Source organism: Lithobates pipiens, unplaced genomic scaffold, assembly GCF_037356315.1.
Source record: "Lithobates pipiens isolate NorthernLeopardFrog02 unplaced genomic scaffold, aLitPip1_a1.2 Scaffold_3, whole genome shotgun sequence".
Lineage (NCBI taxonomy): Eukaryota > Metazoa > Chordata > Amphibia > Anura > Ranidae > Lithobates > Lithobates pipiens.
In genome coordinates, this window is record NW_027507790.1 from 104880700 (window position 1) to 104903275 (window position 22576).

Below are 22576 nucleotides of genomic sequence, written 5' to 3' on the forward strand. Positions count from 1 at the left end.
AAATTAACTAACCCTAAGGGATGTCCTCGAGTGCATGCATACAGCCTTAGTAGTGGGTGGTTGTATGTGTTCCTAACAGGGGGTATGCCTGGAGATGGCTGTACACTAACTGCCACTGATTTAGCAGTACTAAGCCAACTATCGTTAGGGCCTGTCTGTAAGGTGGTGCACATGAATCTGTCCCTTTAAGACTGTTCACAATGGATGGCTGATGGGCTGTTAAGTAAGAAGCAGTTTCCCTAGGGGTTAACTGTGGGCAGTAAGGAATTAAGCTTGGTAGTTCCGCTCACCAATCCTGGTATACAACGGTTCCGTTCCAATATGTTTAGCAGTCAGCTGTGCCAGAAAGCTCAGTCCTCACGATCAGGTTCTCTCTTATGTGGGCATACACGATAACAGGTCTCCCGAGCTCTCTCCATGGCATAGGCACACACAGATCCAATGTCTGCTCAGCTCCATAAAGTGCACACAGGAACTAACTGTGACTCAGTCTTCATGCTCTCTAGTGTGAGTACGAACCCCACAGGCAGAAGGTCAGCAATTGACTGCCCAAATCTCTGAAGAATTGCCTAGGAAAAGACCTGTTCTCTCCTCCTTATTTTGCATGGATCCCAAGCTCACATTCTCTGCATAGAACTGTGCTCCTTGGAGAGTACATATCCCAGTGTCATTTGCGTGCATGCAACATGATTCCCCTGGTCTCCAACTGGCTCAAAGCTGCTGCTGCCAGGAAGATGGGGAGGAAGAAGCATGAGCATGCAGGGAATGGCACACAGCCCCCTCTGTTCACAGTCAGCTGATCACATGGGAGTCTCAGCACTATGACATCATCCAGGAAGGGAGGGGGGGTGACAAGCTGCTTTAGTGAGTCCCCTTTCCCTTCAGTGGATAGTACTGTAGACAGTCTGGGCGAATCGTTGAAAGGAGCAGTCACAGCCCACAGCACAGCCATGGAGAAGAAGAGAAAGAAACCACAGCCCACTCTGCAGCGACACAGCAGCAGGGGGGTGGGGAGAGAAAACCTGCAGCACTCCTCTAGCCAACAGATCCTTCGCTACAGAGTCATTGCAAGGCTAGCCAAATTTAAAGAGCGGGCCAAGCCAAAAACTGTTTCAAATAAAGTGGGTAAGGATTTAAAACCCTGTCTGGTTTTTGCCGCTATATGAGACTCTTTATGTAATTTTCTTTAACTGGTGTGTTCACGTTTTCTATGTAATATTAGCAATTTACTCATTGACACTACTTGTTTCCAACGGTTGCTGCCTAAATAGGATAAGTGAAATTGACCATATTCACTGAAATGTATGCAAAAATCTTACAATCCCAGATAATTGTCATGGAGGCAATGAGGAGGACAAATATAAGATGCTTTTTAAAGGATATTTAGTGAAGTTGTCCATTAAAAGGACCAACTTCTACCTCAGTGTAACCCACAATCTCAAATACCTACCAGCAGCTTCTGGCTGGGCCCTGGGTCTTCTGTGCAGGCATGCTGAGGCCTCCTATGGCTGGTCAGTGCTTACAGGAACATGATCCCCGCCATATAAATAAATAGGCTGGTCTGTGGCCAGAAAAACATGGCCTCAGCCATATAAATGAATTGAGAAAGTGGTGTGCGACCTCAACTAATTGTTTGCCCACGTAAAGGGAAGGCTGTGTTATACCACGAAGGGACACAGTGAACATTCCTGTAGCTCTGCTTGTAAAAATGCTTGTTAAGGTATGGCAACACATTTTTTGGTGTATTTTATTTCAGGTTGAGGTTTATTTTTCACAACATAACAATAAAGTAAAAAAAAAATACATTAATAAACATCATAATTTAATTCTTGTGTATTGTTACAAAGTTTTTCTTAATTTTTTTCAAGCAATGCCCTGCACTGCATGGATGTTACTAAACATGACATACAGTAGATTGAATAGTAAGATTTTAAAGTGAGTGTCCAATTTGGGAAAAGTCTTTCAACCTGAAACTACTTCCCAAGTGTATCCTTTTATTTTACCTTGTATGAAGAAAAAAGCAGTGATTGAATAACATGAACAGAAAATAGAGCCACACAAGCCTCTCTTGTATGTATGGAATGCTGGGGACTTTGCTGGACTTTGTAGTGCTAGAAGACAATCACATTTGGTCTCACTACCTGGTGGAGAGGTGAGTATTTTCAGGGAGCTTTAAAGTGTAAAAAAAGAGCTGTAGACTTTAAATTGCAGGTCTGCTGTTTAATCCTCTGAAGAAATTTCCCCCTTCTTGTTCCTTCCTTTGGGTGACCCTATCCCCTTATGGAGACTCATAGAGCCACCTTTGCATGTGCACACCCATGCAGCTTTCTGAATGAGTCTGTTTACCTACACAGAAGCTCATAGTCCTAGCAACAACCAACTGTTCGTCAGCCCTTGGTCCTTTGTTTTAGACCTAGTGGCAGTCTTTCAATAAACCTGTTGGACAGATGTTGGTGTGCAGCTAATTTTTCTCACTTGGTCTACATGTTCATGGTTGCAAGCTGGAGCTAGCACCCAGCCCTTCCTTTTTGGTGGATTATTAGGCCTCATGTACACTGCTGCTGGTAAACAGACATTCAGAGGCAGTTGGCTGCTTTTTTCAGCTGCCCCTGAACTCATCCAATGTTATCTTATGTGTACATGTACACAAGTTAATTTAATGTCCTTTTTAGGCAGTGGAGTTTAGAGGCCTTTTTTGAAAAGCAAAAAAATGAGTTCAGATGCTGAGTTTAGAAGCATTTCAAGTGTCAAATGCTTCTAAATGCGGCTAAATGCGGTAACTCACATTTAGCTGCATTTTGTTTACAGACGTTTTTTATTCCTGGCTATTTTGAAAAAAAACTTTTTTTTTTCTAAACGCAAATGTGGCTAAACACGGCATGTAAACGCAGCAAAATGGACGTTTTAAGGTTGAACATCATTTTTATTGATTTTAAAGGAAAAAAAATAACACAAGTGAAACAACAAAAGGGGGGGGTACAGAATGAAGAAAGGGGGGGAGGGGGAAGAATAGGGGAAGCGGTTCTCACCTACCGCCCGTCATATAAAACATTATAACTCACATATGCATGAATGTTCATAACAGTTCTTTATAACCCAATACCCAACCATGCAGTGTTCTCTTACTTAGGACACTGTAAGACACTGTCTGAAGGGGACTAAAATGAGAGGAGAGAACAGGGAAGGGGGGAACTCAGCAGTAAAGGTCTAGGATTATTTTAATTACCTATACATTAAGCCTTAGGGAGGTTATAAAAATAATTTTCATTAGTAATTCCCTCTAACTGCATGCAATATAGGGCCCAATCCTCAAGCAGAAATTCTGTTGAGGAGGAGCTCCGAGGATGAGAGGTGAAGCCAGAGGTACCATAATTGTTTATGTTTATCCCAGGTATCTCTCATCTTTGCCTGTAGCTCCTCCATGAGCATAATGTCATTGAGGGTGTCTATCCATCTGGTAATAGAGGGGAATGGTTTTCGATTTCCAGTGTTGCGATATGACATGTCAGGCTACGGATAGAAAGAATCTAAGGAGTTTTTCTTGTGAGATTTGACAGGCCCTGGTAGGATGGATAAAAGAGCCACTATAGGAGAGGGCACTGGAGAGACATTGTATAAATGATTATATACACCAAAAACCTTGTCCCAGAAAGGGTGGACACGGTCGCACTCCCACCACATATAAATATTGGAGCCTTTTCCTCTGTGATAGCGCCAACAGGTGTCCGAAGTGCCTGGGTACATCTTGTTCACCATGACTGAATCCCTTTACCATTGTGATAACAGTTTGTAGTTTTTCTCTTGTGAGAACCTGGATATGGACGATTTGTGTGTGAGTGTGAATGAGGTATACCATTGTTCTGGATTTATCCCCATGCCCAGGTTCCTAGACCACTTTTGCGTAAAATTAAGTAGTGAGGTCTGAGAGAGACCACACATATCCTCAAATGTCGTGAGTGGTCTGTGGACCTGTCCTAAAAGATGTAGTGTCCTGCTATGTTGTGACAGGGATAGCATGGAAAGCCAGTCAATCGAGGTGGGAAATTGGATATCTGGTTGTGGTTGAAATTGGCCTGTGGAAGGGTGGACCAACTCTCTAGCGGTAGGCCACTGCTCTCTTGCATATGATGTAAAATCGTGGCAATTAGGGATGAGCTTTGGCGAACAGTGAACAATTTGGAGTACCCCCCAGGTATGAAATTTAAAGAAATATTGCACTTTTATTGTTTCACTTTAATCGTTATTAAAATCACTGCTCCCGAAAAAAACGTCCATTTTTAAAACTTTTTTTTGCATTGATACATGTTCCCTGGGGCAGGACCCAGGTCCCCAAACAATTTTTAAGACAGTAACTTGCATATTAGCCTTTAAAATGAGCACTTTAGACTTTGAACGTTCGAGTCCCATAGACTTTAATAGGGTTCTAAAGTTCACACAAAGTTTAGGTCTGTTCACAGGTTCTGGTGCGAACCGAACCAGGGGGTGTTCGGCTCATCCTTAGTGGCAATACAGCGCTGTCTAATGATCCCTACTTGATTATGAAACAAATTAATTAAAAAAAAAAAATTCTGCTGCAACTGAATGTGAGATACATACAATAAATAATAAATAAATAAAAAAAGCTGAGTTGAAACCTACAGAGTATATGTGAAAGACTATATACTTATATATCAATTGAATAGATACTACATATTCAAATGCATTATAATAAAATAGTACTCCTAACATGCAGTAAAAAATTATCAACCTTAATACATATGTATTCTCCAAAATCAACATCCAACGTGCTGTTAGTTATGACATATCAAACTAACAATAAGAGAGAAAATATATAAAGTGTAAATAGATAGTCCACAACTGAAATAGAGAGGTGATTCTTCAATCCTCAATACTGGCACCGCACACAATACCCTCAAAGATGTGACAGGGTACACCAAAGGAAGATCCTCCATCAATAAAATTACAGCCACTTACCAGCTGGCTAGATCTCTTTTTTAAGGAGACCCAACATGCCTGTGGCTTATTCCCCAGCCTGGGTCTCTGTACAGAGATATATGCGATGTATTCCAGTGTTCCACTTGAATCAGCAAAAATACTCCCGACTTGTTCAAGGTACCAAGATGTTGCCAACCATTTAGCCTCTCCTCTCAGCCATACTGAGAAGTGCTCATCAAATATATAGAAACAGAAAAGATCCCATATCGTAATTCTGTAAAACTAATTTTAATCATACCAATAAGCGTCAATCATGCACTTATATTATTGCCATATATACAAAAGCGTGTATCGTGTATTCGAGCCGGCCGGCTCTCTCTCACTGCCCATCGCTTCAGGGACAGACGCGGAATGGTGGTGACGTCAGCACGCCGCTCAACCCTACGCCGTTTCGTCAAAAGACGATGTATTCCAGGGGCACTATTATTAGGGTTGAGCGGCGTGCTGATGTCACCACTATTCCACGTCTGTCCCGGAAGTGACGGGCAGCGCGAGAGAGACGGCTGGCTCGAATACATGATACACGCTTTGTATATACGGCAATAATGTAAGTGCATGATTGACGCTTATTGGTTTGATTAAAATTAGTTTTACGGAATTACGCTATGGGATCTCTTCTGTTTCTATCTATTTGATGAGCACTTATCAGTATGGCTGAGAGGAGAGGTTACACAGGCACATTGGATCTCCTTAAAAAAGAGATCTAGCCAGCTGGTAAGCGGCTGTAATTTTATTGGTGGAGGATCTTCCTTTGGTGTACCCTGTCACATCTTTGAAGGTGTGGTGTGCGGTGTCACTATTGAGGATTGAAGAATCACCTCTCTATTTTAGTTGTGGACTATCTATTTACACTTTATATATTTTCCCTCTTATTCTTAGTTTGATATATCATAATTAACATCATGCTGGATATTGATTTTGGAGAATACATATGTATTAAGGTTGATAATTTTTTACTGCACATTTCAAAAATGTCAGGCTGTTTCATACTATTTAACCGCTTGCTGTCCAGCGCATGGCGATATACGTTGGCACAATGGACATACCTATATGTCCCCCTTTAAATCGTGGCTAGTGGGCCTCGATGTCCGCCGGTGGCCCGTGATCATGAAACGGAGAAGCAGAAGGGGGAGATGCCTATGTAAACAAGGTATTTTCCTGTTCTGCCAAGCAACATGACAGGGATTTACTGCTCCCAGTGATCGGGAGCAGTGATCTCTGTCATGTTCTAGTGAGCCCATCCCCCCTACAGTTAGAACACACTGAGGGAACACAGTTAACCCCTTGATCGCCCCTTAGTGTTTAACCCCTAATAATAATAAAAATGCAATAAATCGTCTATTTGTACTGGGCCCCGCAGATTTCGGGAGCCGTATTGCTGTATGCCTGTACCATTATTTTTGTCTTGTGACCACGAAAAATAAATAAATTGTTATTTGAAAAAAAAATGCAATAAATCTATCCCCTATTTTGTAGACGCTATAACTTTTGAGCAAATCAATCAATATAAGCTTATTGCAATTTTTCTTACCAAAAAATGTAGAAGAACACATATTGGCCTAAACTAAGGGGGAAAAAAAAACGCAGAGGTGATCAAATACCACCAAAAGAAAGCTCTATTTGTGGGGAAAAAAAGAACGTCAATTTTGTTTGAGAGTAACGTCGCACGCCCACGCAATTATCAGTTTAAGCAACGCATTGCCGTATCGCAAAAAATGGCCTGGTCAGGTAAATGCTTCCGGGAGAGAATTGGTAATTTATTTTTTATTTTTTTAAGTGACATGAACACTTTAAGGAAAATACCTGTTTTGTCTCCAGGAAAGGAAATGTGGTGGCAGTCTCCAGGAATACATTTATTTTGGAATCTGATTAGCTACTTCAATTAACATCTTGGATTAATTATTTTAAACACAGAATTCAAACTAAACTGGAAGTGATAAACAAGTGAAAAGTTCACACTAAAGGAAAGACTGTAATTTTACATTTCATCAGTAGGTGGTGTGAGAGTACAGCTTTTAACTAGACAAAGTAACACAGAAAACAGTCCATACCGTAAATGTAAAACAGCCTTAAAAGAAATATGGCAACTTCTATTGCTGACACACTGGTTTTATTTATTTTATTTATTTCAGGTACTTATATAGCGCTGTCAATTTACGCAGCGCTTTACATATACATTGTACATTCACATCAGTCCCTACCCTCAAGGAGCTTACAACCTAAGGTCCCTAACCCACATTCGTACATATACTAGGGCCAATTTAGACAGGATCCGAATAACCTACCAGCATGTCTTTAGAGTTTCAAAGATTTCCGTGTCACTGACACAGATCAAATATTAATATCTACATAGTCATAGTAAACTCAGAAGTCTTTATTCGTGTGCTTGCCTTAGGTAATTGATAAAGTACTGGAGCAAGAGAGTTTATGTAACAGCCAGCTAACATTTTCAGAGGTAAAGGTTAGAAAAAACTACAGCCTGTTTTTTTTTCTCTTGTGACAGGTTTCATTTAAAGTGTGTGATGTGAATTTACAATATATATATATATGAAGTGTTGCATAAATTGACAGCGCCATGTAAAGTACCTGTAATAAATATGGATAAAATAGCAGTTTTGGATATAATAGAGTAGGGTTAGATCAACCGTTAAGTCTGTATTGCTGTCTGTGCCCCCATTAGAGAGATTCAACTTTTCTATTTTTCCTGTTTACCTTTATAATTCAAAATGAAAGTAAAACAAAATCCCAGATTTTGGGCTGACAGCAGAACACTAAAAGAGGGGAAAACTTCCAGTTGAGACACTAGTTCTGGTGACTCACTGGGATTCCCTCACTTTGGAGGGATTTTTTCTCACGTTCTGTTTTAGCTATGGAACATGAAATGAGGGGAAATCTCCCTAATTGGTAAACAAAAATGAATGGGGATTATATCTCTACAATAAAGTAATCTTAAAGCACCCAACCAGACTGTGTTACCATGCCTGCCAGAGGTGGCAGCGCCCCCCATGGCCAGGCAGAACACCCTGTAGTCTAGTCAGACTGATGCTGAGGTCAAAATTTGGAGTAATTAAAACCAAACCAAACTACGGTCCAGGTGTAACTTTAAATTTCAAAAACACATATCGCGTGCTCTTCAGGTGTCGGCGCTACATACACCTAGTTTTAGATGGTCAAGTTCATAATTAAACTTTTTAAAGATAATATAACTATTTCATTTAAAATTACTTAAGGCAGCTGGTGAAGTGTAGTGATACTGTGAAGAATCAATCACAATGATATTCTACCCAGAATCCTAACATGGAGGTGTCAATGTCCTTTTCTGGTTGTCCCTGCTGGGAAGATTCAACCTATTTATCCTGGTGAGGATAGTCTCTGGAACAGAACATAACACGAATGCTACATTTTATAGATGTGACCAGAACAACAGGTGAGGGAAAGGCTTATAACAGGGGGGCATCTGTTTAGGAGAAAAAATAGCTAGAAGGGGATTTTTCCTTACTGACACCAATGCAAGAGGGGCACTTTTTCCTGAGCCCTACTGGGATTTGGGAACAAAGCCCCCTTTTGCATTAGTGTCAGTGGAACAAATTAATAAAACATTCATTGTTTTCAGTGTGCTTTCTGAACTCCTGTGGCAACAACTCTGTCCTGGTCCCATGGTGGCCACTGGTTCTGTCCCACTCCTCATCCCTGGAGCCCTGACCAGTGTTCCCCCCAACCCAGGCCACATAGCTGCTTTGTGTGCTGCTATGGCATTCATTTTGCCAATGATGTTTATTTATTAAAAGACTTTGATGATTTGAAAAACATGTTTTTTTTGTTTTGAAATTTGTATAATTTTCCTCAAATGCATATAGCTAACAATAGTAAATAGTCATTGTAAATGTTACACCCATGTAAGCACATATTTTTACACTGACAATCGCAGCTTGAATGGCAAGCTTTTATCAGATAGCCACGCTATATGAAGTGGTGGCTCATAGCCAAGTCACACTTTATAGGGCTGGACTGCAAATCAATTCCATTTCTGTTCCAGACAAGTGAAAATGGACACATTGAATTTGACTGATGAAAAGCTCAGCGCACCATGACTAAGTAAAAGGTCATTGCTTCACTTCATCTCATTTCCATTGATTATTATACCCAAACAACACAATATCCTGGCCTCATTCAGCGTGGATATCGATCTAAGCTTTTTTAGGAAGTAGGACATGTAGGAAATAAAATGTAACAATGTAATATGTAAAGTAAATAAACAACTAAGATACTTAAAATACTTACACTTTTACCAAAACTCTTACAGTGTACACACCCTATGGACCAGAGTAATTTTTACATTTCTGCTCTGGGCTGGTTTAGTCGGCATTAACTTTATCATTACCTAAGATAACGAAATAAACCCTAGGTATGGAAAATTTGACTTTTTAAGGCACCAAAAATGTCTCAACAGTATTCATAAAATTAAAAAATTCAACATTTATTTGTAAGCCTAACACCTTTGGTCCATCCTCCTGTTTTTGTCTCATTCAGCACCATGCTGTAAAATAAGTGGTATTTTAAAGGTATCATTGTACAATAATCCTGTAGGTAAATTCAATGTAAAGTGATGAAGATGAAGAATTAATTGAGCAATGACTCTACACGTTTCAATAAACATTACAGCTTAATCAGGAGAAATGACTGCTGATCAACTGGTGAATCAATATAGCATAAACTATTTACAGTCACTGTCTGTGGATCCTCACAAAGGTCAACACACAGGAGACTAGGAGAATAGGATGGAGAGCAAGATAAGTGTTTCTTTCTTGTCTTGTATTTTGGCTATGTGGGTACCTCGATTTGAGTACTAAAGTCCATATATTCTTTTTATAATATATTTACACATCGTGTTTTTTTTTGGCCAAATTAGGCCTACTTTTGGTGATACTGTCTTGCAAAACTTATTTTATTTTTAATACAAACGGTACACAAAGAAAAAAACCTAAAAAATACACTTTAAGGTTAACATTTTAAGGTTAGCAAAATATAAATAAACAAAAAAAATCAGCAGGGAAAAAAACTGTTACAGGAAGTAGTGCCAGATTTAGACCTTGGGGGGCCCAGGATATATCAAGTTTGGATGCCTCTCAACATAGAAATTAAATTATATGACAAATAAAAAAGTGAATTAAAATGAATGATAAACCACGTTTGTTCTAATTAAAAAAAATAATAATAATAATAAGTTAGGTTCCAAAGAAGACACTGGTCTGATTTTTTTCCCTCAATTTTATTAACCGTAAGAATACACATAATCTATTGGCTGCCTAACTCAAACTGTATCATCTTGAGGACACTGCCAGTAGGTAATTTGCACTTAGTCTTTCATGTGTCATTGTGGTTCTCAGATAGTTCTTTATCAGTACCAATTTGCTGAACAACCTTCCTCCCGAACAACTAGTGACCATCATGCTGAAATATTCTAAGACCTACATTAACACCTGAAAAAGTATCAGCAAGCCCCTCATCATGTAATAAAACTGCCTGTTGAGATGGAGTGAGACATGACCGGAGCTTGGCAAAAGCTGCAAACAGGAAAATTTCCTCAATAATCAAACTAGTGAAGTGTTAATAAACACTGTGTCAGACAGGTTAGTTTTTGACACCAGCTGATATAGCTGCTGTATTTATACAGCAACTTCCGACTCTCATTTTGACAAGTGGATATTGACAGCAAGTGTATGGGAAGGAATAATAGGGAGGCAGAAGGACAAGATGTATACACTATAAGAAAATAAAGAAGGGCGCGAATGCCTAGTGTTGTACCTTAGTCACCATAGAATTTATTAAGAAGCCAAAAGCATACTCACAAACATGAGGAAATCACAAGCATGTAAAATCACAGCGCCAACATGGGGGATCCCACATCACTTTGGCAAAGTTGGAGTGTTTCGGGAGACAGAATCCCTCTTCTCAGAGCTAATCAAACTGATTCCAAAGCATGATTTATATGGGAACCTGACACACAAACTCCTGTCCCTCATGGCCTTCACTAGGGATGAGCTTCGTGTTCGAGTCGAACGTACGTTCGACTCGAACATTGGCTGTTCGGGCGTTCGGCGAATTCCGAACGTTTGGGCCGTTCGCGTCAAAATTCGAGTGACGCGCGCGCAGACCACAATGCACTGTGGTGGCGCAGTGCATTGCTGCCCCATGATTGGCCAAGCATGCACTGTGACCCCGCATGCTTGGCCAATCGCAGCGCCGGCAGCGAGGAGAGCCATGATTGGCCACAGGCATCCTGTCTGTGGCCAATCATAGCTCAGGCTGTGTAGTGCACGCCCCACACTATATAAGGCCGCCTTTGAGGCGGCTTCGTGTAGTGTGTTACTTAGCATCTGAAGCAGTGGGTGTTCTGTGTACCTTCAACACAGTACACACCAATCGTTTTTGGCTGATTTCCTATCTTGCTGCTGTGTAGTGGTTGTTGTCTGTGCCCTGACTGCAGTATACACCACTATATTCACCTCACCTATATAGCTAGTGATCTAGCTTTAACCACTTAACAACTGCCCATTGCCGATTAACGGCTTCAGGGGGGTTGTTTAACTCTGAGAGGCCGTTAATTAACGGCCTCCCAGAATTCTGCTCTCGCGTGCCCCGAGGTGTGCGCACTCGAGAGCATCCGTGACCGCCGGGTCGCATCACGGTAAACGGCCGCTCATAGCGACCGTTTACCACGTGATTGCTCCGTCAAATGACGGAGTGATCACTTGGAAACAAACCGGCGTCATGTTATGACGCCTGTTCCTCCCTCCCCTCTCTGTACCGATCGGTACAGCGGAGGGGAAAGAGATCGGTGTCAGCAGCGATGTGGGCTGCATCTGCAGTGCCCACATCGCTGCTCACCGAATTTAACCCCTCAATTCCCTGCAATACCAGTGCATACTCTGCAGTACCCTGCCATTACTCTGCAGTACCCCGCCATTACTCTGCAGTGCAGTACCCTGCCATTACTCTGCAGTACCCCCCATTACTCTGCAGTACCCCCCATTACTCTGCAGTACCCCCCAATACTCTGCAGTACCCGCCATTACTCTGCAGTACCCCCAATACTCTGCAGTACCCCCCAATACTCTGCAGTACCCGCCATTACTCTGCAGTAACCCCCATTAACCTGCATTACCCCCCAATACTCTGCAGTACCCGCCATTACTCTGCAGTACCCGCCATTACTCTGCAGTACCCCCAATACTCTGCAGTACCCTGCCATTACTCTGCAGTACCCCCCATTACTCTGCAGTAACCCCCATTACTCTGCAGTACCCCCCAATACTCTGCAGTACCCGCCATTACTCTGCAGTACCCCCAATACTCTGCAGTACCCTGCCATTACTCTGTAGTACCCCCCAATACTCTGCAGTACCCTGCTATTACTCTGTAGTACCCCGCCAATACCCCGCCAATACTCTGTAATACCCTGCCATAAATTGCCATACCCAGCCATACTCAGAGATACCCAGCCATACTCGGTGATACCCTGAAATACCCAGCCATAGACGCCCCCCACCCCTCACCGCCCTCCGGTGCTTCTACCAACTCGCCAGTACGATCAAAGCCAGAATCTTTTTTTTATTTTTTATTTCAGGCTTCCCAGCCTAGAGGTGAGATGTGGGGTCATATTGACCCCCCAGATTTCACTGTAAAGAGGACCTGTCACCCCATATTCCTATTACAAGGGATGTTTACATTTCTTGTAATAGGAATAAAAGTGATCAAAAATATATTTTTGGGGAAAAAAATGTCAAACTAACATAAATAAAGTAAAATGAACAATAAAAAAATAAAATAAAAATTAAAGCGCCCATGTCCCCATGTGCTCGCATGTGCCACACATGTGAGGTATCGCCGAGAATGTTAGAGCGAGAGCAATAATTCTAGTCCTAGACCTCCTCTGCAACTCAAAACATGTAACCAGTAAAAAAAAAATTAAAGCGTCGCCTATGGGGATTTTTTAAGTAGCGACGTTTGGCGCCATTCCACGGGCATGTGCAATTTTGAAGAGTGACATGTTTGATATCTATTTACTCAGCATAACTTCATCTTTCACTTTATGCAAACATTGGGCTAACAAGTGGTTAATAATAGAGCTTGCAGTCAGTAGTGTTAGGAGATAGTGCGTGCTGTCTGCGTGCTCTGTACCCAGTACATACCGCTATAATATAGGGCAGGCCCCTACTTTCAAACATTCAACTTACAAACATCTCCTACTTGCAAACGCAAGGAGACAGCAGCAAGTGAGATGAAAAAAGATGGACGACAAAACAAATTATACAGGGGTGATAACCCTTCCCTATGTTTTCCAAAAAGCTTAAAGATAGTTTTTTTGACTGGAGCTACACTTTAAAAATGTACCGGTTGAAAATGACAAACAGATTCAACTTAACACAACAAACCTACACAGTCCCTGTCTTGTTTGCACCGCCTGTATACTGCTGTTCTGAGTATATAGGGCCTGGGGGCCACACGCATTTCCTTTTTTTAATATGGGTACGGGGTTCCCCTTAATATGCGTACAAGACCCAAATAGGCTGGTAATGGGCAGGGAGGGCTACCCATGCCATGTTTCTCAATGATTTTCAACCATATTGCAGGAACCAGATATAACATTAAAACCGCAAGCAGTTTTAAATGGTGTTATTTCCGTTTAATGTCATTTTGTGCAGGGACTGTTCTAAACACGGGAAACACGTGGCACTTCACAGGCATACTACAGACACCCCCCAGGCACCATATTTAAAGGAATATTTCACTTTCTTTTTTTCACTTTAATCGTCATTAAAATCAGTGCTCCCGCCAAAACGGCAGTTTTTAAAACTTTTTTTTGCAGTGACCCATGTCCCCTGAGGCAGGAGGCAGGTCCCCAAACCCTTTTTAGGACACTATCTTGCATATTAGCCGTTAAAATTAGCACTTTTCAATTCGAACGTTCGAGTCCCATAGACTTCAATGGGGTTCTAACGTTCGTACCGAACGCGGGGGTCGTTCGCAAGTTCTGGTGCGAACCGAACCGGGGGGTGTTCGGCTCATCCCTAGCCTTCACCAGGTGGAGCTTAAAAAGCACCTATACGTTTCCTTTTTTACTTCATCTAAATTATCCCCTTCACCACATCATGTATACTGGAGATGGTGAAGCAGAGAGAGTGTATTGTCTTACAAAAGATACAGTATGAGCTCTATATTGAAGGTGCAATAGCATGTGAAAACACTGGATACAATAAAAGTCTCCTCATTGGAGGTGGCCTTTCATAATTATGAAACATATGGAAGGCATCCAGCTACAACAAGGAGACTTTTATTGTAACCAGTGTTTTCACATGCCATTGCACCTTCAATATAGAGCTCATATCTTTTGTAATTGTAACTTGTTCACCAATATGAATTTATAACTAATATTCCACCAATAATAATTTTTAACTTCACATAAAGCTTTAATAAGCATGCATGGGCACAGGGCTTACGGCACCCTAGCAGGGACACTGTGGAACTACACTCGGTAATGTCGAAACCTTAGGCAGCAGCTGTGGTCATGTGAAATCAACATTAATGCAAAACAGTTAACACTTTGTATTACGTAGCAATACTTCCTAGACTGTTAACACTAAGCAAGTTGGACACAACTTCTGTTAGAGAACACCACTTGTCCAGGTGTGTAGCATTTCTGAGCCAGTACCACAGTCCATGTACCAGTCTCCACCAACTCAGCCTTCCTGCCACCTCATTCCCAGTGACCATGCTCTGTATGTTGCTATTGGACACAGGAAATGCACTTCTCCAGAACTTAATGCTTTTTCTCTTCCTGAGGCTTCACTACTTCATCCCTCTCTCTCCAGGCTGGGTTCCTAAGTACTCTGTGCCACAAGATTGGTCCCAATGTGTGGGGAACTGATTGCTAGTGAATGAGCCAAGCATAACATAACACCCCTTCTGTCAGGAACGCTGGGCAAACAGGCAGAGATCCTGTGGCTGCCCACTGAACGGGGCATTCTTCTTCACAAAGAAGAAACCAGCACCAGCAGGAGACAAGGATTTGCGGATGAAACCTCAAGAAAGTGCATCTGCAACATATTCCTCCATGGCCTTATCCTCTAAGACCAACAAAGGGTAAACCCGGCCAAGAAGGGGTAGGGCACCAGGTTGAAGGTCAATTGCACAATCATACGGTCAGTGTCGAGGCAAACTACCAGCTTGATCTTTGTCAAAGACATTGCTAAAATTGCTGTACTCCTCCTGGATGGAGGAGAGTGAAGAGGTGCACAGGACCTTGGCTACCTTCTGGAAGCATGTCTAACTGAATTGTAGTGACCAGGAGAGAAGCTCAGCACGGAGCCCATCAAAACAGGGGTTGTGTCTCTGTAACCAAGGATAACTAGTAACCAGCAGAAACTTAGGTGAGGAAATAACTTGGAATTGGGTTATCTCATGGTGAAGAGACCCTATGGCCATGGACAACGGAACCGTCTCATGAGTCACATGGGCAGGCTGTAGAGGTCTCTCATCAAGAGCCTCAATGGCAAGTGGAGTGTCACGCAGCTGCAGCGGAATCGAGTGCTTCGATACAAAGGTAGCATCAATGAACAGGCCTGCAGCCCCAGAGTCGATTAGAGCCTGTATCTCGTTGGACTATTCAATCTAAAAAAGGGTAAATGGAACCAGGGGCTTATCCTTCTGGATAACTGGGGACGAAACAAAGCCACCTAAGGTCTGTCCGTGACAGGACCTCAAGATTCGGGCATTACCTGGATGGGTAGGACAAGACTTCAAAAAGTGACCTGCCTGGCCACAATAAAGGCACAATCTCTCCCTCCTCCTAAAGGTTCTCTCATCTACAGAGAGACGCATGAAGTCCAAGTGCATGGTTTCACATTCACTGAGCGACTCGGTACCAGGAGGCATAGGAGGTGAGGGAGGCACGGGTGGGACTGCAAAGCTCAGAGACAAATGTACAGGAGGCTTCTGCAAGCGCTCCTTTAAAGAGAGTCTTTCTCTGAGTCTGGATTCAATGAGGATGGCAAACGTGATCTTCTCCAGCTCAGTGGGCTTATCTCGGGCTGCTATCTCATCCTTGATGGTATGCGAGAGACCATGAGAAAAAGCAGCCACGAGGGCCTCATTGTTCCATGCAATCTCTGCTGCCAGAGTATGGAATTCAATGGCGTAATCGGCAACAGTTCTTGTACTCTGTTCGATGGACATGAGGCACCTGGCAGCAGAAGCAGAGCATGCAGGAACATCAAATACCCTTTTAAATGAAGCCACAAACTCAGGGTAGCTCAAGACAACAGGTTTTTGCATCTCCCATAGAGGGTTTGCCCAGGCCAAGGCTCTCTCAGAAAGCAAAGATATCACAAAACCTACTTTGCTTCTGTCCGTGGGAAATGCCTGTAACTAGAGTTTGTATATTTATTTATTTTTTAAATCAATGATCTGTAATTTTGTTGTTTGTATGAAAAAATGATTTTATTACATTTTTACTCTTTCTGACCAATATATTATTATGCCGCTAAAAAAAAACCCGGGGATCCTCCCATTTTCTTTTTTTAACATCTCAAAGTATATCTCACCCTGATTGAGAAACCCTCTGCATTGGACTGGATCGCTCCCAAATTGCTGGGGAAGCGGAGCGGAACCAGACATACCTCTCATAGAGGTAATACTCGAGGCGGGTGTTTGCACAGAGCAGCAGCAGGGATGACCTGCAACACAGTTTGTCCCAGAGCAGCTACAGTGGGAGATTCCAGGTGAGCCGTGCGACTCAGGAACGTTTGTAACGCCATGGCAAACTGATCCATGCAGTGATCCAGTTCATTCAATCTGGAAAAAATATTACCAACAAGTGGATTGCCTGCATCCTCTGAATTTATGGCCTTCGCCTACTGTCAGAAACTAGACATGTGCATTCGTTTTTGTCCGAATGCATTTTCGTCCCCAAATTTCAGGTATTTTCGTTATCGTTTTAACAAACGATAACGAAAGTGCAGAATCCGAAAAATGAAAGATCAGACATCATGTCTATCGAACCTGTGGTCGAATGTGCCTAACCTTAACTGTATTAGTCCAGGATTATTCTACACAGAGAGAAAAGATTTGACAGAGAGAGAAATCTGGAATTGGGTGGAGGAAGTAAAATAAAAATAATGATGATGATGAATGTTATTGGCTGATTGTAACCAGGAGGAGCAATAAAATAGCTAGAACTGAGTACACACGTACAACCAACTTACTTTCACTTACGATTACTAGCAGAGAGAGACACACACGGAATCATTTCAGAAGACAGTCAAATTTTAGCTGCTCCGTTTGTCAGAGAACCTAAATTATTTAGCAATTAAGCATAAACACAGCAGCAGAACAACAGTGAAGCAAGCTACAGTTCAACTTAACTTTTTCATAATAATCTGCTGCTATTGTGTTAGTGTTGTGAACCTGATAGTGATAATATAGTGTTGCTAGTGTTGTGATAGCTTCAGAGGCTGCCCGTGTTGTGGGGGGGGGGGGGGGGGGGGGATTTATTATTATAGATTCTATATTGTAGATTGAGATTTTATATACCCTATCTTGTTACCTGTCTGATCAGTGATCACTATCACCAGCCCATTTTCTGTTTGAACTATATACATTCAACATGAACGACAAAGATTCGACAAAGCAGCGAAAAACATACAAACGTCGAATCTTTGGCTTATGGTGTCTGTCGAAAGTTCTAAGAAGATTCAACGGCGCAGCTAAACTATACGGAGTCATACAGTTTAGCTGTTCCTTCGAATCTTCTTTGAACATTCGACAGACACCATAAGCCTTCAATGACAGATTTGACCATAATTAATTTGGATTTTCAGACTAATGCAATTTTTAATGAAAAATGAAATAAATAAAAACTAATTTCGGAAGTAACTAAATAAATGTATTTTTCGGATGAAAACGAAATTCCGAAACTAAATATTTCAGTGTGATCATGTCTATCAGAAACCATGAAATCAGGCAGAGGCAGAAGTACAGTTAAATCACACTTGTTTAATAATAAAAGTAAAAAGAAGAAACATAGTCAAAACATAGCCAAAGTTCAGTAACCGGAACGGATAGTCAGCCAAGCCAGAAGTCAGGGATCAATGTAGTGTAAGCAGGATCTGGAGCCAGAAGGGAGCAAGTCTTGAACAGGATCACAGGAGATAGTTTCTGTGATGTTGTCCAAGGCGAAGGCAGAGATCCTCTGGACTGGACGGCTTAAGTAGGAAGGATCAATGAGCAAGATATCATCAACAGCTGAGTAACTGTGGAGCAATACAAGCTGCCAATTAGCCAACAGCTGAGCGGCCAGCTCAGAGAAGAGAGAGCTGAGTCTGAATGCATGCTTGTCAAAGCTGTTGGCTCTCCAACTTCTGCCTTTCGGCCTGGTGGATTCTGCCCCCTTCTGTGAATTTACACAATATGCTGTACCACCATGGCAGGTTCCCATTCACTATTACTTTTCACATAAGGCCATTCCTCCTCTCTACCATAACCTGGAAGGGAATGTTCTGGCATTGTTGGGCAAGGCAGTCAACCGTAAAATCCACCTTACTGCTGACACTTGGTCCAGCAAGCATGGGCAGGGATGATATATTTTGTTCACAGCACACTGGGCAACACTGCTAGCAACTTGAAAGGATGCAGGACAGGGCTCGGTGCTGCAGCTTGTTGGATCCCCACATTTCCATACAGCTGTTGGTGATGATGCCAAACCTGTGAGCTCCCTCCTCCTCCGCCACCTCCTTGCCCTCCTCTGCAGACTTGTCCTATGAACATCAGGTACTCTCTAAGCATTCAAAGGTCTATTCCTAGAGTCAGGTGCCATGCAGTGCTTCAGCTGGTGTGCTTAGGGGACTGCAACCACACTGAAGCACAGATTCTTGCAGCTCTGCAGGGACAGGCCCAGAGGTGGTTCACACCACTCCAGCTGGAGCCAGGAATGGTGATGTCGGATAATGGCTCAAACCTCCTGTCCGCCCTTAGACAGGGAAAGTTGACACATGTGCCATGCCTGTCACATGTCCTCAATTTGGTGGTGCAGCATTTCCTAAGTACGTACCCAGGGTTGCAAGATGTACTAAAGCAGGCCAGAAGAGTCTATAGCCATTTCAGGTGGTCATACACAGCCAGTGCTTGGTTGGCTAAAATGCAGCAGGAACTCCACCTGGCCATAAACCACCTGATTTGTGATATGCCCACCAGGTGGAACTCAACTTTGGGAATGCTGCAGTGGCTATACATGCAGAAGAGGGCCATCGATGAGTACCTGAAACCAGTATGACACAAAGACAGGCTCAGGCCGCCTCTGCTTTTTTTCCCCACGCAAATGGCTGATCATTAAGGATACATGCACTGTATTGTCACCATTTGAGGAGACCACAAGGATGGTGAGCAGTGACAGTGCATGCATCAGTGACACAATCCCTGTTGTGTTCCTGCTGGAGCAGACTCTGCGTGGCATTATGAACAGGGCACTGGAGGCAGAGCAGCAGGAGGAAGAGGAGTACTTCCTTTCCTCTCAAGGCCCATTTTATCCAGACACCATCATTCCTATGGTACAGAACACACAAAAGGAGAGTGGGGAAGAGGATTTTGGAACTTTAATAGGCTTTGAAGAAGAGGAAGACATGCGTCAATCTGTAAGTGATGACTTTCCAACCCCAGGACCTTTGGGAGTAGTACATGGCTGGGAGGAGGAAGTTCCAGATGCTGTCATCTTGAGTGACCCCAAGGAGTCTGCTTCTCAAGCCTCAGCAAATTTGAGGCACATGGGCAACCTCATGCTTCAAAGCCTGCGATAGGACCCAAGAATACTTGGCATAAAGGAGAAGGATGATTACTAGTTGGCAACCCTCCTTGACCACCATTATAAGGGGAAGGTCATAGAACTCTTCCTGTCCCCACGGAGAGTGCAGAAGATAAAATCTCTCGAGGACGTGTTAAAGAGGATTTTATTGAACGTTTTTCCAGACTTCAGTAGGTCACAGTGTTGTGGAAAACATAGTTTTGAGTCTTCTGTTGTTCAAGAGAGGAGCGTTAGAGAAGGCATCCGCCTAAATGAGGCCTTGCAGAATTTTTTTAGTCCTCGCCACCCAGGGCTGTCAGCTTCCACATCCCATCGGCAGCGTCTGCATCACATGGCAGACGATTACCTCAAGGCCAAAACAGAGAAGAGCTTTCCAGCTGATGATCCACTGACGTACTGGGGGTTATTTACTAAAGGATAATCCACTTTGCACTGAAAGTGCACCTGGAAGTAAAGTCGCTGTAGATCCGAGGGGGACATGCAAGGAAAATAAAAAACAGCATTTTAACTTGTACATGATTGGATGATAAAATCAACAGAGCTTCCACTCATTTCAGATCTAACCCTTAGATTTACAGTGACTGCACTTCCAAGTGCACTTGCAGAGCAAAGTGGATTTGCTTTTCGTAAAAAAACCCTACTGGGTCACAAGAATAGACCACTAGCCAGAACTTGCCCAGTATGCTACTGAGTTGTTGAGCTGCCTTGCATCCAGCGTGCTTTCAGAATGGGCATTCAGTGCTGCAGGAGGTTTCGTTACAAATCATAGAATGCATCTGTCCACAGACTCCATGGACCATTTGGCTTTTATAACAACGAATCAGTCCTGGATTACCAGCTATGAAGCCCCTAATGCCGATGTCACTGATTAAGTCTTTTTGGGATGTGGAATCTCTGCAGGACTTTGAGGCTGCCTAGCTTTGAGGGTGTTCAATCATTTCCTCTGGAAGAATGTTTTTGGTATAGGTTTCATGGGCACAATTAACACAAAAAGACCAATTTTTCAGCACCTGATTGACAGGAGCATATCATTGCAATTTTTTACAGCAAGGCCAATTCTTGCTTTCTTTAAAAGTACATTTATAGGGTTATGGTGGGAAGGCTCCACCGACACTCAAAGACCAATTTTTCTGCCCCTGTTTGACAGGTGCATATCATTGCATTTTTTACAGTAAGGCTAATTCTTGCTTTCATCAAGATTACCTATATAGGGTTATGAAGAGAGGGCACCATCGACACCCAAGGACCAATTTTTACGCACCCGTTACTTCTATCCAAAGTCAAAGTGACACCAGAATGTATCCAAAAAATCTCTAATCTTGTTCCCAGTGTACTACATTGTGGTCTCATCATACACACTGGCTCCCCAGCTGTTGCTGACCAAAATAAAGGCAGCTTGCAGGGAAAATTAAATTTTTTGGGCTTTATAAATGCAATTATTGCTGCAGCAGATTCTAGACATGGTACAGATCTGACTATTTACAGTTAAACTAAGGGGACCACCCAGGCACTATTGTATATTGGGAGGAATTTTTCATTTTAATGCTTTCACTTTAAAAATCAAAAAATTCACAAACTTTGTTTTTAGTGATACGATATAATCCACTGGACAGCCATTCTCATTTTTGTAAACCATTACATCAATGAAGGGAATTTTTTTGCAATCATAGGTCATAGTAAATTTTAAGTTCCAATCATTGGAATTTAATTTTGTAAGAAACTCCAGTAGCAATTCTGGGTTGTCATCCCAGACAATGAAAATGTCATTGATGTACCTGTGCCACTTAGAGAACATGGCACAGGTACATCATGAGACCATCGCCTGAGAATATGTATCTCTCCCATCCCCCTAGGTACAGGTTAGCACAACATGTGCCTATAGCGACGCCCTGCACCTGGAGGTAGTGGGAGCCTGCAAAGCAGAAGGCATTATTGGACAGGATGAAAAGCAGTATTTCTTTTACAAAATGATGGAATTGGCCCTCTAGCCAATCCTTCTGGGTGAGAAAGAATATGACCATCTCGATCCCTTGTTTATGTGGGATGCTACAATACAATGCATTGACATCGATGGTGGCCAACAATGCAGAGGCTGGGATTTGCATGTCATTTAAGTAGTTGTAAACCCTTACAAACCACTTTGACCTACAGGTAAGCCTAGATTAAGGCTTACCTGTAGGTCCAAGAAATATCTCCCAAGGTATCTCCCAAACCTGGATTGCGATGCATAGTAGTCCATTATGCTTTGGCTTTGCAGGGAATGAAAGAGGAAGTAAACTCATCAGGGTTTACTTCCTCTTTAAGTATTTGCAAGAAATGCAAAGTGTCACGTAGATTGGAAGGGATAGTCAGTACAAAAGTATGTAGTATAGAGTCTACATAGTGACTTGCATTTGGTTATGCATATCCATTCCCAGATACAATAGGATTTCCGGAATCTTATCCCCACCTACCACTTCTTATTTGACAATAATTTCATGCACATGTTTTTATAGTGTTCTATATCCATCACCACAATGTTTCCCTCTTTATCGGAAGGGTTTTATAACCAAATTATTGTTATCAGTTAAATTTCTAAGTGCTTTCTGTTGGACATTTAATGGATTTGATTTTGAGTTTCACTCCTAAGTTTTAATTTTTTCCATTTCCAATGTCACTTGTTTAACCACTTGCTTACTGGGCACTTAAACCCCCCTCAGTCCCAGACCAATTTTCAGCTTTCAGCGC